Raw genomic sequence first — 17,380 nt, 5'->3', positions numbered from 1 at the left:
GGGCAGCAATGTAAACGACGTCGTTCTGGGCTCCAGGGACTTATTTGTCCACTTTCCAAATGCTCAATCTCCCTAACATGCCATGTTGGCAGCCGTCATGCCAGGTAAGCAGAAGGGGAGCCACGTCAAACTTTTTCGTTGGGTCTGACGGTGACTTTTTGACGCAGGGACTGATTCGTCCTATTTTTAAGGAGGTCAGGGATTTAAAAGTATTTTTCAATGGTCAGGGACGAAAATGTCCGCGGGATAAAAGGTCAGGGACTTATTTGTCCTTTTCTCTAAATTAAAAGTCTAATGGTTTCTCCATGGGCTTGGCCCTTGACCATCATATTGTCTTTTCAATCTTAGTAGTACAGGGATCCGTGCGGAATGAAAAAAAATTCATGTAAATGAATATATTATAGTAATAAAAATGAAGAAATAACATATTATAATACTTATGTCATGAATAACTTATTAAATGTATGATTTTTTTAATAAATGTAGTATTAATATTTTTAATTGTATGAATTAGATTTTAATGAATAATTAAAATGCTTAATGTAACCATATATGTTGCTTATGTTATTTGCTAAATCAACAATGTTTCATTAAAAAAATGATTTAGTGTCAGTTTGAATTGGCTTTTTAGTAAAAAAAAGTATTTTTTTAAATAAAATAATTTTATTTAATTCAAAACTTATTTGGATACGTCTTTTAGTTATTAAAAAAATAAATTATTTATTTTTTCTAAAAGCTAGCAAAATCTTATTTAAAAAAAAAACAAAACAAAAGACGTTTTTAATACTTAAAAATTCTTTTTAAAAAGCCTATATATCTAAATGTAAAGGGTAAATACCCTTTCCGGCCCCTGAGCATTTTAAATTGGGACATGTCGCACCTTTATCATCCAGAAACCTCAACCAGGTTTGGACTAGGGTAAAATTTTTTTCTAGGGTGGCAACTAAGGGTCGGCCAAAAACTAAGAGGGTTGGAGCTGATCTGGACAAGTCAATCAAAAAATTAATGCGGAAAAGAAAGAGAAGTTCATCCCTAGTATGTGTTAGACTTATTTAAATTTTAACATTTGTTGAGGTATCGTTATGGGTACTTATATATTTGATTTATTCGTGCTGTGTTTTCTTTAAGATGTTGATGAATCTTGGGTAGACAATGGTGTAGATGCTACTGCAAACGAAGATTTCAATGCTCTTATTAGGAAAAATGAATCGCAGGATCTCGACGGATTCATGTCTCTACTAAACTCTTTTAGGAATAGTTAGACGACTCTAATTTTGTTTTGTACATGCTTTTGTGTTGGTGCTTTACTTAGTTGGGTGTGGTGAATTTCGAAGAACAAGTATTTGATTTTTTATGTTCTTGGATTTCTTATTACTCATATGAGGCAAGCATTTACAATCCATAGTGAAACTAACATCCATTTAGTATAACAAAAGAAACATCCAAGTGCAAACCAGAAGATATATCCACAAGTCTCAAAAAGTAACATTCAGGTTTTAAAAAGAATACACACCCATTAAAGAGACATATCCACACTAGGCGAAGCTTCCAGGACTTAACCAAAAGAAATTCCACATGAGTCTCAATAGAAACACCCACTAATAAGTTCAATGAAGAAGAAAAATCCAGGTCTTAACCGAAAGACACATCCAAAAGTCTCAAAAAGCATAACTAAGTTTTAAAAAGAAGACACATCCATTAAAGAGACATCCAAGCATTAATCGGATAAAACAAAATAAATGTTTAACAAAAGTAAAAAGATACATTGATGTCTTAACAGAGAAGATACATTCACACAAGACAAAGCTTCCAACACTTAACCAAAAGAAATTCCACAAGAGTCTTAATAAAAATACCCACTAATATGATTATATGAATCCAAAAGAAACATTCAAAATGTGTAACACAAGGGGAACATCACTATGAGTTAAATGTAGCTCAAATGGAAAGGGTATCATAAGTCTAGTTAAGCAAGAATGTTCTATGCAACTTTCTTCTTCTCTTGTCTTTCTCCCTTGTAGGTCTTTTTCTTGGATAATCTGTTAACCTGCCGAAGCATGTTCTTCATGCTTGGTGCTTTGAATGGTGTCTTAACTTCTTTACGTTTGTTTTTGGGATGATTGTGGTGTATAACAGGTTGAGGATGACTTTCACAGGCCTTCAGTGCTCAATGGCTGAATTATTAGGATCCGGGATGATATCGAGCATTATTTCCTTCCTGAATTCCTTCAGCTTTTCCTGCATGTAAAAATCAACGTTGGATAACGGCGTTAGTTACGAATAATCATGTATGTTTAGTGAAAATTAGTTTTTCAGAGATAGGATTGGGAAGCTCACATATCCGATTCATGCAGTTTACCACCTTCAGTCTAGTACTCCATGAATTTTATGGCGTAGATGCCACAATCCGAACTACGTAATGGAAATAATGGGTTTTAATAGGACACTATGCATAAATTTCAAGTGAAATAAAAATTAAGGTATTGATAGGTTTTGAGGGAACTCACCTGTTTGGTTGTATGGGGACAGTGGCGTATACACGAGGTAGACCGCTTTAAGTGGGCTCATACGAGCGGATGGTCCCTTTAGCTATGTCTTCAATGAACCTCTCCTAAAAAGCAGATACAATTAAATCGTTATAAAATGTCATGGGTTAAATAGATGACAAGGGAGACTAGAGATCTTTTTTTTACCGCATATGTATCTATCGCCATCCGTGATGTATCAGGCAGTTTAGAGTGTAAACTATCTAGTACGAATAACCTTTTTCCTGAGACATTGAATGCATACACCCACCAATGACCGGACATACAGATGGAAAAGAACTACTGCAATAATATACATATCTAATTAGACAAATTACGTGCAAAGATTTAAAAAAATGACACATCCCATTTTTCCTTTACATTGATGATAGTATTTTGTCATCTAGCAAATAGACTTATCCAACTTCTCTTTGCGGCTGCTGCCTTGTCAAAGTACTTGGTGCCGGCACCGAATTGTTCACTTAAATCTACATATATGGGAGTTGGCCCGTCCTTAAAGTCCTTCAAATTTTTTGGGTGCATTACCGTTTTCTGTTCAAACAAAACTAGTGAGTTTTGCTAAGATTGCTATGTAAGTATCAATACCTATATCCCCAGATGCACGTAGGAAAGTCACGCATGAATCTTGATGATACTAAGTTGTTGAACGTGAAACACATCCATTACAAGACCTGCATGACCAAGTTTTCATATATGAATGGTGCCAAAATCTGAAAAAACAAATCGAACTGTTAATTTGACTACATACGTTGTTATTGACTCAGCGACAAGTTTGCAATGTGCACAAGTCCTCCCTTAACAGCATTGGATGTGGTCTACCATCATATGACACCAATGTTTGCTGTTTCTCGAAAGATGTGTTTACAATCCATCCTCGAATTTGTTGCTCATCACGCTCTATGAGTTTTCGTTCCCAAAGTAATGGATGCACGGTGCGAGGAGGTGACGATGTGGGTGTTTTTGCCAGCTGAGTCATTCCAAGAGAGAAGGTGGGGAGCTGTAGACTCGGTGTGTGGCAAGATGAACATTTTGGAATAATGGTTTGGATGGAATCCATGCTAATGGCTTGGCGTTGTAATACCATTCAATATGATACCGTTTGGTGGAGAGACAGAGACGAAAAAACTAAGACTGAGAGATAGAGACTAAGAGACAGAGATTGAAATAAATCTCAGTATTCTGTTTGGTGTAAAGTGGGAGACAGAAATTGAAACAAGAATAAAATTCTAATTTAATTTGTACAAAAGGTAAAATTGGAATTAATTAATTGAAATAAAGGTATTTTAAGTTTAAAGTGTTATTAAAGTTTCGGTCTCCATCTCTGAAAATTTTAATCCCCTGTGTCCCCACTTTTGGGAAGTACTGAAATACTGAAATTTTGGGGACAAAGACAAAAATTTTAGTACCAGTCTCTGAACCAACAAACATGATACTGAGTCTCAGTCTTCCAGTCTCTGTTTCAGTACCTCAAAACAAACGCTACCTATATGCAAATATTTTTTGGCACTCTAAATCTCGTTGAGACAAGATGTACGGATTACTGCGTCGAAAGAAACTAGTATTAGATGTGGGTAATCATTATGCATTTAAAGGAACAGAGATAAAAATATATGCATAATAGCCAAAAATAGATTTTTGCATCAGATACTTGCCTTTCGAATTCGCGAGAATAGTCATCCCATCCTGAATATTACACTAGTGCTGTTGCTGGAGTCTTGAGTTTGGGAATTTGGGGGTCTCTTGGTTTCTCTGGTGTTTTTTCCCGACGGATTTGGCCCTCGTCGCTCCCTGGCCTATGATGTTGAGGTGTTCTTGTTTGTTGAAAATTTCGGTGTATTCTCATGGAAATGGGCTCGTTGTCCTCGTCATCCTCGTCGAATACCACTAAAGGTGCCTCTCTGCGCACTAAGCTTTTGATAACTCCCCCTCCCCCATTTATCGCATCCCTGTATTGGAAACACCCAAAGAATCAGACAAGAAAACATCAAATTGCTTTTAAAATAAACAACTAATGAAAGATACATTAATCCAACAATACGATCATTGGTAACATGTCATCATACACTTGTAACAACATGGCATCATCTGCTAACTTAAAAGATAAAGAGCGAAAATTGTTCACACGGTAGTTTGCAATCATTTTTAGGGACCCTAAATGTTTTTCTGCACGAAGTGAGTCTTATTTTTTGGAAGATTGTTTCATTGTGGCCTTACGTGCGCGGCCTTTCACGACTCCACCCTTGTTCTCGCTGGTGCTGATGTACCCCTGTTTGGAAACACCAATTATTTAGAAAAGAAACATCGATACAGGGATATTTTGAAATGAAGCGTCAAACATCCATATATCCCTAAAAGAAATATCAAACTATGAATCCAAAACCTCTAGTTTATTCTGAATTAAAGATCACTTAGTCCAACCAAATAATCATTAGCTAGTTACCTAAGGATATTAGTCATGTAGCAAGAAAGTTCCATGTACAATAAAAATAAAGGCCCATTTAAGTGAATACCTCAAAAAGAAAATTTGTTACCCTATTCTCGAGTTCCTTGGCAGTCCATGTAGAAAGTCATGGCCCCGGTTCTCGACACTGCTTCAGTTGACCATGCTTTAGTCTTTGTAAGTACAATATCTGGAGTAGGGGTGTCAAAAATTTTCGGGAGGCGGGGATTCCCGCGGGGACTTCCTTGAATGGAGCCCCGATGGTGGGGAATTTTCCCTGCAGGGATAGGGATGGGGGACAAAATTCTTCCGAAGCAGGTGCGGAGACCTGAGCGAGGATCCTCGTCCCCGTCCCCACATTTTTCGCATTCTCCGAATATATTAAATTACTTAAACACCCTTTGTAGTTTATTATTTACTTTGATTTTTTAGTCATTTCCCTTTCCATATATATATTGAAAAGTTGAAAACCCTAATCCCTTTTTTCACTCACTAGCGCCGCTCACCCAGTCACCCTCACCTTCTTGCGACACCCCTTTTCTGCGTTCTCTCTATCCTCTCTGCACCTAGCGAGTTTCCTCTGAACAATTCCCTCGCCACTTTCCATCTCACCTTGTCGTCCCACTCACTGCGCCATCACCGGGAATCGCGGCGTTCTCTCTCCCGACCCTTTTCTCTGTCCAGCATAGTGCCATCACCGCATCGTGCCATTCCCCCTCCGCACCGCGCTGTTTCCTGCCTCGCTGTGGCATCCCCGTAACTTGTGGAAAGCAACCACCAAAGTGTCCCCCCCAATTTGTGGAAAGAACTCACCGTCGCGTTCCCCAACTCCTCCAACAAAGTCGCCATTGCATTCCCCCACCGCAGCCGCCAGTTGTCCATCCTCCTCCTCTTCCACTTTCACCTGATTTCAAGTTTGATGCTCCTTTTTCCTCTCTTTTTTTGCCATTTTTTTGACACATGGGGCTTATAATTAATTAATTATAAAATAGTTAAGGTTTGATTCTCCTCTTTTGTATAATCTTTGTTATATGTTCTCTGAATAATCTACTTGATGAATGGATTTTTGCTAGTAAAGAATTTCACAATAAATTCTCGTTGCTAGTATAGTTTCTAAACCAACAAAGAATCCTTTCATACAAAAATTTGGTTGTCACAAGTAACAAATCCCTATAAAAGTAATAACTGAAGTATTCAAACCTCGGGTCGTCTCTCAAGGAATTGCAGGGAAGTGTACTTATAATTGGTTATAAGATTGTATTTTTTTGGGGTTTTAAATAAGGAACAAGAAAAGTAAATTGCAAGAATTAAACTAATAGCTAATAAAGCTCTTGGCAAGGTATGAGAATTAGAAGTCCTATCCTAGCTATCCTTATCAATTGTGATGAGAATTGTCCATTGCTCCCACTTAGTTAATCTCTAACTATAGAGGAAAGTCAAGTGGATGAATCAATTTGATTCCTCAAGTCCTAGTTAACTCCTAAGGAAAGACTAGCTTTAGAGGGATCCAAATCAACTAGCAAATTTTAATTATCAGTCAACAAAGGAGTTTGATAACTCAAGAGTCTCCAATTACTCAACCATAGCCAAGAGGAGAAAAATCTACTCTAGAATCCAACCAAGCATTTTATCAAACACTTGGAAGGCATAACATAAAAACATAGAAATTAATAAGAGATAATAAATCGAAACAACCAATAATTGCAAGCATAAATGATAACAAATAAAGCAAGAGCCAATAAACATGAAATACCTCAAATTACATTAAATAAGAAATTGAATCTAACATGAAGGCTTCATAAATTAAATTGGAAAAATAAATAAACCAACAAGAGAAATAGATAAACTAAAGTTCTAGAAATAAGAGTAGAAGAAAACTAAATTAAAATAAAATAGAAATCTGAATTTGAGAAGAATTAAAGCTAAGAATCCTAAAACCTAGAGAGAGGAGAGAGTCTCTCTCTCTAGAAAACTACATCTAAAACTTAAAATTATGTGAATGAAAGTTGTATGAATCAACGAATGATTCCCCCACTCTGCAGCATCTAATCTATGTTTTCTGGGCCGAAAACTGGGAGCCCAAAATCGCCCCCAGCGTTTTCTGCGATTTCTGCACGTGGCGCATGTCACGCGTACGCGTCAGTCATGCGTACGTGTCAATGGTCTTCTTCGCGTGTCACGCGTATGCGTCAGGTACGCGTGCGCATCGCTGTGTCGATGCTCGCTGGTCATCTCCTTTGTTTCTTGTGTTCCTTCCATTTTTGCAAGATTCCTCTTCATCCTTTAAGCCATTCCTGCCCTATACACCCTGAAAATACTTAACGCACGGATCACGGCATCGAATGGTAAAAAGGAAAATTAAAAATATACAATTTAAAGGCTTAGGAAGCAAGTTTTCAATTATAGAACAAAATTGGGAAGGAATTGTAAAATCATGCAAATTATATGAATAAGTGTGCAAAGACTTGATAAAAGCCACTCAATTTAGCACAAGATAAACCATAAAATAGTGGTTTATCACTACTCTATTATGTTTTTTTGTTGATTTATTGCAGTTTATAATTTATCCCTTTTCTGTGTTTTGTTGTCGTTTTTGCTTATTTATTGCAGTTTAAAATCTCCTTTATATAATCTCTATTATGTATTCTCTGTATAATCTCCTCTATTATGTATTTTTTTGCTGATTTATTGCAGTTTAAAATCTCCTTTATATAATCTCTGTTATGTGTTCTCTGTATAATCTCCTCTGTTATGTGTTTTTTTTTGCTGATTTATGTATTCTTTTGTATTTGATTTAGTCTTTTTTTGTTTTATGAATTTTTTCTTTGTATCTAAAGTTAAGCTAGAATCTAATTTAGTGTTTCTGTATTAAATCTTAATTTTTTGTTTCTGTATTAAAACTTACTATTTATGTACAGGATGGATAATTTTAGCTCAACTCCTATTGAAAAGAATAATGAGACAGAACCAACACAAGGTGATGATGGTCAAGTAGTTGAAGCAAATCTTTAAGAAACACAAGAGGAAAGATAAGAAGAAACACAAGAGGGAGGACAAGAAGTTAGCCAAAGTGTGCAAAATAGTCCTAACAAAAACGGATTAACTTCCGAGAATTGAAAGCATTTTAGGAGGGAGCAAATAGACGAAAAGTGGCAGGCAATATGTAAATATTACGAAAGAAAGATCAGAGGTGACACAAAGCAACGAACTAAGAACTTGCATAATCACATTAGAATTTGCCCGATTCGTACTATTAGGGGACCAAAGCTATCAATATTAAAAACAATGCAACAATCAACAGGCTCGACAGGAACGGGAAGGCCAACGAATTCACTTTTGGTTAGAAACTTCACATTTAGTCAAGAGGTAGCACGACGAGCACTTTCAAGATGGGTTATTAGGAATGAACACCCTATGTCATTTGAATTTATGGCTGGGTGTCAATCTTTATTCAAATTTCATACAAGAAATACACTGGAAAGTGATGTTGAGAAGATGTATGAAGCTGAAAAGGCAAAGCTTCTGAAATTGTTGAGAAAAAATTCAAGCCGCATTGCTATAACTTCTTACACGTGGAGTGCTGATTGTCAAAACAAATGTTATATGTCGATTACAGTTCACTTTATTGATAATAATTGGAATTTGTAATGTCAGTTTGTGAGGTATTATTCTAATTCATTTGTGCTTTTAATATCTTTTAAATATTTGAATTTTTAATGTCATGATTGTTTATTATATTTACATTACTTTAGGTTTGCATTTGTGCCTACACCCCATACTACTGAAATTCTTAGTAATGCTTTGGTGAATTCCTTGTATGATTGGAACATAAATAGAAAATTGTCAACTTTAACGGTTAATAATTATAGTACAAATAATGTCATGATTCATCTTGTGCTTGATAAGATTTCACCATCTAACATTATTAAGAGAGGGAAATTTTTTCACATACGTTGTTGTACTCGTATTGTTAATTTGATTGTGAAATATGATATGAATGCAATATATGGTTCCATTGAAAAAAATTAGAGAGTGTGTTTCTTTTTGGGTTGCAACACAGAAGAGCGAAGAAAAATTTGAAGAGACTTGTAGGCAATTGAATATTAATTATAGGAGAAAGCTTGCACTTGATTGTAGAACTAAATGGAATTTAACTTATCTAATTCTTGCTTCTGCATTGCCATATAGAGAAGTTCTTAAGCATTTAAGATACCGTGAATCTTTGTATAAAGTTGTATCATCTGATGATGAGTGGAGAATGGCAAATGAACTTGTTGATAAATTAGAAGTCTTTTATAGTATGATTGAATTGTTCTATGATACTTTATATCTAACTACAAATTTGTACTTTCCTAAAGTGTGTGAAATGAGATTGACATTGAATGAGTGGATGCTTAGTCCCAATAACATGATTCATAGAATGGCATTAAATATGATTAGTAAGTTTGAAAAGTAATAGGATCAAATTAATGAAGTCAGGGTTGTAGGAGCTATCATAGACCCTAGATATAAGATGTTGTTGAAACTTTTTCCCTAAAATATATGGATCTCAAAGCAAGAATCATCAGAGCAAGGTTATGAATATGATGAAAGAAGTAGTATGTGAATATCAACTTAAGGCTAGGGTTAAAAGAAGAGCTCCAAATGATGATAGTTCAACTTCTACTTTGAATGTTGGACATGATGAAGGATCTTCAAAGAGAAAATTTAACTCTATCTACTTGCAATTTGTGAAAGATACATCTGAGGACTATGCTGCGAAAACTGAGTTAGATTTCTATTTAGAAGAGAATGTTATGGTAGATAAAATAAATTTGAAAAAAAATTGACATTTTAGGCTATTGAAAAAATATTGGAGTGAAATATCCAACTTACAAAAGATTGTAAGAGATTTTTTATCCACTCTCATTTCTACTGTTAGGGATGGCAATACCACCCGAACCCGGGGGTACCCATCCCGCCCCTACCTGCTCGGGGCGGGTAATTAGGGGCAGGTTCTTGAGAGGGACGGGGGCGGGGTCGGGTTTAGGTAATACCTGCCCCACTATATATATAATATATATGAATTTAATATATAATATGTATAATATATGTAAAATAATTAGTAAATGATTAATAATATTGTATCATATTTAAATTTTTACTTTAATTTATGTTATGTATGTGATGATAGTTATATAAATTTTAAAATTTAATTTTATTTATTGAATTTTAATAATTATAGGGGCGGGGCGGGTACCCGCAGGGGCGGGTTAGGGTTCAATGTTTTACTACCCGCGGGTAGAAACAGGGCAGATTCTATGCGGGTTGTTGTACAGCGGGACGGGGTCGGGTAGAGCAAAAACCCGCCCTTACCCTCCCCGTTGCCACCCTTATCTACTGTTACCTCAGAGTCTGCTTTTAGTACCGGTGGTCGAGTTATACATCCACATTGCAATAAATTGCAATGTGAACTTGTTGATGCATTAATTTGTACTCAGCATTGGATATACTCTTTAGGTGAAAGTACTAGTAACTCAAGTTTTATTTGGTATTAAAGTTTAATTTTATGTTAAATTTAACTCTCGTGAATTGTTGATTGATATAATATAGGTAAATCAGGGTCAAAAATTCCAATTTCTCGGGACTATAAGATGGATGTGGGGGATTTAGGAGTTTAGGTAATTAAGTTTTTATTATGTTAAATTTTTATTTAATATATGGTATTCTTGTTTGTGATGTATGTTAACATATTCATGTTTGTGTTGTATTTCAATAGAGAGCATGGATATGTTTGTTGGAAGTTGTATTTTGACAATAAAAAAATATATATTTTGATGTTGAAGACTTTATTTTTTGGTTTTTTTTAGAATGGAAGTTGTATTTTAAGATTTTGTTTTATGGACTATGATTTGTTATTTTGTATTTCTAGACTTGTAAGTTGTAATCTTTAATAAGATAAGTTTGTGTGTTGTAATAATTTTTGTGGTTTTTTTTATTTTTTTTTAATTTTTCACTATAATTTCTATATAAATATTCAATATGATGAGATGGAGAATGGGGCCCCGCGGAGAATGGGATGGGGGCAATTATCCCCCCATGGCGGGAATCAGGGCGGAGACGGGGATCAAGGAGGCATCCCCCATCCCCACCCTGTCCCGCCCCATTGACATCCCTAATCTGGAGAGAACACAGACACAAGATATGTATTATGATGTAAATGTTGAGTCCAATCAAGTGGTAGTTTATATTAAGAAAATTACCAACAGGGCGAACATGCAACCCTTACAGGTTTTGTTATTTTTACGTTGATACTTATTGATCACCTGTTCTAACCACTTGAATATCTGCAACGGCCAACAGAATTTCTTTTGATCAGAAACATCTAGTATTGCTGGGATGTGTCATGGCGAGATTACATGTTGTACTGTTGGGCACAAGAATATATTCAGGACAACTAGGATGAAATGTTGCCTGAACTCCATCCTGTCCACTTCGGTTTACATGGGCAGCATTCTTGCTGTTGAAAGAGGGGAAGTCGTCGACTACAACATAGAGGTTCGTCAGTTTATAAACATTGGTACGCTTAAGTTTGGTAAAGGAGATGCATACATTTAACGATAGGAAAAAAATCATGGAAATTGAACGAATTGGTCCATAGAATGCTACTTAATATGGAAAGCAGTACTCACCACCGGAAGGGATCCCGAAAATACACTCAAATAGCTCAGCATTAATGCAGATGTATCCAGCATCTATCTGCAGTGTGCTTGTATCATGATTGTAGGACCTTACCAATGAAACCATGATGCTCTGCTTCACAGGCCACTTTGGGATTAGCCTCAGGAACCCGAATCCTATTGATTCTATTTTTGCTTGCTTCGCTTCAGCTTAGTTTCTTTCTAGATTGCTCATCATATCATCCATGTAACAGGATGAGCACCTTAACTCCAATAATTTGTGTCAATATAGGAAGCAACTGTAAGAAGCAAATATAATCACTAATTCAAAGGCAAGCACATAACAGTGACCAATAGAGTACCTTTCTTCCCATTTTGGTAGGCAATTTTAGCAACACACAAATAGGTAGGTTTATAACCAGTCAACTTTCGACGATGGTTGAGAGTACAAATAAGAGAATCCGAAAAATGCAATTTGAAATAAACATCTAATTAATACTAAATTAAACATACATCACAGCTCAAAAAACAACAACCCACATGTGGTTTAGAGAAATCGGCTTATTCATTAATAACCATTCAACTGCACGCACAGTAAAAAAATAACTCAACACGAAGAACATAAAATCAGTATCCAGAGAAACGTCAAACAAATTTACATAATTCTAACCATTGAATCTAAAATCACTAAATTATAAACCAACATCAATTCAACAAAAAAATAATCTAAATTCCAACTAATCTTTTTTCAAAGACTCCAAACTACTGAGAAAGTATCAACTAACATGAACATGGGAGAAGTTAGAACATATTATATAATCATTCATATAAAATGGCTTAAAAGAATCCTCTAGTAAAAAAGAACATAAAACCAATTAAAACAAATAAGCATTAAATAACATCCATTTTCAAAGGAATCAAAACCAGTAGCAACGAAAATCTGAACCACTAATTCATCAAAAATCAAGGTACAATAATAAGAAGACCTAAAATCATTCAAAAGCAATATCCATTAATCAAACAAAAATCATAGAACATCCATAAAAACATAACTAACTTGAAGAAATCAGTCAACATTAGTTACTAACAACTATAGATAGATTCTAAACTATGGAACGGAGCAAAAACATCAACATTAACCTAAAACCCTAAAAACTTTCTAATAAAAAATTTTACTTTCATCAAATAACATCCATATGAACCACTAATTATACTAAAATCAAGGAACACATAAAAAATTACTAACCAATGAGTTGAATTGGGAGCAGCTACATGTGACGGGAAAGGAAGAAACCCGACGCGGCGTGCATGGAGACAGAGCAAGGGGAGGTGCGGTCGGATGGTCGATTGGAGATGGTAGCGCGACGTCAATGGTTTCTAGAGAGGATGACTCGGCGTGGCGAGGGTGACTTACATCAGAAGCAGCAGCGGCTGCGGTTCCGAAGTGGCGCGTTTGCTTGCAAACGGAAGCGACGACAACGCTGATCGGGGTTGTCAGCGGTGATAGACACGACATCTAAAGGAGGTTGGTCGGTGGCACGGCTGTCATGGGTGGGAGGTGAAAATGAACTGCAAACTGGTAAAAATTGGGGTAGGTCAAAAGTCAATAGTAACTTCTGAATTAGGATGAATTAAGGTAACTATGGTAATTGAGGGATGTTTTTTCTATATAAGGGGCTATGGGGTCCAGCCCAATAGGAGTTGGGAGTTGGCTGGACCCCCTCTTAGTTACCTAGTGCGATTGTAAAAGAATTGATATCCAAATACATTGATCACATGGTGTAATTATGAAGAACAACCAATATTCAATTTGTTAACAAAAAGGAAAATAAAATTCATAATAAACTAATACTCAAATATCTTGAAAAAAAATTAAGATTTAACACAAAATCAACACAAATATTAAGAATTGAAATGGAAGAAAACCGAAATTATTAAAAGAATGGCACACAAAAAGTGTTAAAAAAATATCTTAATAGAAAGATGTCATCATCTTCAATTCTACTATCTCTAATTAAGGTGTCAAATTTAGCTAAGTTATCGTTATCCTCACAATCAAAGAAATCGAGTTCACTTGTTTGAGAAGAATGAAATTACAAAATATAGATGGGTGCATAAAACCAAAACTACTTTCTATGTATTTGTATGTGTTAATTTTTTTTATTTTATATATATTTATTTATTTTCAACTAAGATTTTAAGCCCAAGAACTACTGCTACTATAATTAATAGGATATAATGATAAATCTCAAGAAAGATTTTGTTATAAATCAGTTAAAATTTATTCATTTCTATTAGTATTTAATAGTACTACATATTGAATCTTCAATTTAAACAAAATCTAATGAATAATTGATGTGTTGATTAGGAAGTTAAGCATTATTCCAAATTATTAGTGGCTAGTGCTAACATATATGTTTTACTAAATTAAGTACAATGTATGTAATCTTTTTCATGTTACTGTTATTAAATATTTATATGTAGTTATTAGTGATGTGTTGTTATGATTATTATAATATAGTTAGATATATATATACGGTATAATTTGGTTTTGCTCTTATGATATTACATTATGTGGTTTAGTAGTTTTACTTATTAATAATTAACCTTTTTCCATAGCAAATTGATTCAACAATTGATTTCAATAGTTGTGCCGAATTATGAGTTACCAAAAAATGATCCGATCCCAACTTATTTGAATGTTCTTGGACAATTAAATAAGTAAGCATAATATATTTGGAATTTTTTAATTTAAATTAATTAAATATATTATTTACCAAAATTCGTAAGGCACAATATTTATTGATATACACAACTTTGCACATCTAGGGTACTGTGACACATTAAACACATATTTCAGATACTCTGTCACCGGATTATGTTTTAACAAAAATTGAATACATCTCAAATGCGATATGGCACAACTGCAAAGTTGTGTATGAATCGAATACTTTATATCCCAGATATAGGCACAATGAATTCAATGCCAGTGTATCAGAATACGTGTATTATTACAATGATTTAACTACTTGAAAATAATACGAATACGTAATATTGTAGTTAATTAAATCGTTATAATAATACACGTATATCGAGTACAATGCATTAAACTCATTATGCCTATATCTATACAAAGTACTCGATTTATGCACAAGTTCGCAGTTGTGCCATATGCTGCACTTGGAATACATTTAGTTTTTGTTAAATTATAGACTGAGTATACGAGATATGTGTTTAATATGTCTTGGATCATAATATTCGAGATGTATGTGTATATCAATAAATATTATGTGCGTTATGAATTTCAGTAAATAATATATTTAATTAATTTAGATAAAAAAATTATAATATTAATTATGTTATAAAATAACATAAACATGCTCATGATAAGACTAACCAAATTCTATTTCAATTATTTTTTCATCCCTGATTGTGGTTTGTTTGCAATAAAATAGATAGAAACATGGAATCCTAGTGGTATTTGTGCAAAATGTTAAAATGAGAGGAAGTAAATATTTTTTTCTATATTTTTTTTGTTTTTTATGATTTTGTCTTTTTATAATTAGATTTTCTAAATAAATATAATATTTATCAAAATGTGTAATATAAGATAATTTATCATTTTAAATATTCATGCACATTCTAAGTATAGAGACAAAAAAAAACTTGTTAAAACCACAACTTGAAAACTGTGTACCTAAAATTTGATAGAAGTAAAAAAATATATCTAGGAACATAAGTTGAATATTGAGTACCTGGAATAAAAGCATAGTAGTTTTGATCATAGTGTACCCGCGCATATATTATTTGGCCAATTTAACTACAATATTATGTACATTGTACTCGTATGGTTAATTAAATATTCGATATAAAAAAATTATCGATTTAAATTTTTTAAATTAAAAAATTGATAATTTAAAATTCAGATAGATATAATTAAAATTGTACTAATATTTTATATGGATATAATTAAAATTTAAATAGATACAATTAAACTTTAGATGAATATAATTAAAATTAACTACTAAATTTAATCTAATAAAAGTAAATGTATTCGTATTGTTGTACAAGTATGGTTAATTATGAGTATTACTTAATTAACTTTTAAAAATACACTAGTATTATTGTACTAATATTTTAAATAGATATAATTAAAATTTAGATAGATACAGTTAAAATTTAAATAGATATAATTAAAATTAACAACTTAATTTAATCCAATAAAAACAAATATACTCGTATTATTGTATAAGTATGGTTATTTATGAGTACTACCTAATTAATTTTTAAATATACACTAGTATTATTGTACTCATATTATTTTTACTAATATGATAGATTGATACAATTAAAATTCAAATAGATACAATTAAAATTTAGATGGATATAATTAAATTAACTATTTAATTTAATCCAATAAAAGCAAATGTGCTCGTATTATTGTATAAGTCAGTTATAACTCATATTATTTAATTTAATCATAAGTACTGTCTAACTAATTTTTAAAAATATACTAATATTATTATACTCGTATTTATTGTATTAATATTTTAGATGGATATAATTAAAATTACGACTTAATTTAATCCAAAATATTATATCAAATGTAACACTATCCAAAATATTACATCAACGTACAAGAGATTTTTAACATATATTTGATAATTTGATGATTTTAAAATATTAATTTTTTAATTTAAAAATTTAAATCATTACTTTGTTTCTAAATTGAGTGTTTAATTTACCATACGAGTACATAATATTAGAGTTAAATTGGTCCAATAATATACGTATCCAGGTATACTATGATTAAAGTCATTATGCTTATATCACGGGTATTCAGTACCAATTTATGCACAATTTTATAGTTGTATCATATATTGAGTGCACCCGATATATATATATTACTTCTATCATATATATAGTATCCAATTTGTGATTTTAATGAGTTTTTTTCGTCTTTGTACTCGTATGTGCATGCATATTTAAAACGGTAAATTATCTATATATTTTATATTTTGTTAAATATTATATTTATTTAATTTAAATAATTTTTTTATAAATATGATCTATGTATATTGTTATTGCAGTTTGAGTGTATTAGTCTAAGAAAAGAATTGGTGATGCAAGTTCTTACATCACTTTTAAATGGCGTTCTTGAGGATGTTATGAAGAGTTCAAAAAAATATATAATGGTAAAGCCAACTCCGGCTCAATGAAGTCCTTACTTAGTATGTAATAATGAGAAAATGATGAAATATCTTAGTTCAGCTGGAAAAAATTTTAAAAAGAAGTGGGTTGCTAAAAAGTGCAAAAATATAACTAAGATGCAATTAATGTTTGGGTGTTTTTTTTTTAATATATATGTTACTTTAACTTATAGATGCAACAAACTGAAATTGAAATATTCAATACTAATTCAATTTTATTGAGGTTAGTAATTAAGGTCCTGATATCAGTAAAATTGGACTAATTTCTAAAAAAAATCTGTCTCGATTGAAACTTAGAGTTAGAATTACTAACTCTTTTTTTTTTTAATTTGGATATGGAACTACCAACACTTTGATTTTTAGGATAATTGTATATACTTATTTTGTATATAATAAGATTTGAGATTGTCTCTCATGTATAACTGATTTTCAGAGTAATATAGTAATACTCACTTTTTTTCTTCTTTTACAGAATTAGTTCATTAATCTAGTTTTTTTTTTAATTAAAGTACTTAATTCCAAACT

Source organism: Arachis ipaensis, chromosome B10, assembly GCF_059453495.1.
Source record: "Arachis ipaensis isolate K30076 ecotype BB chromosome B10, ASM5945349v1, whole genome shotgun sequence".
Lineage (NCBI taxonomy): Eukaryota > Viridiplantae > Streptophyta > Magnoliopsida > Fabales > Fabaceae > Arachis > Arachis ipaensis.
The sequence above is the reverse complement of the archived record's forward strand: the minus strand, read 5'-3'. Positions refer to the sequence as shown.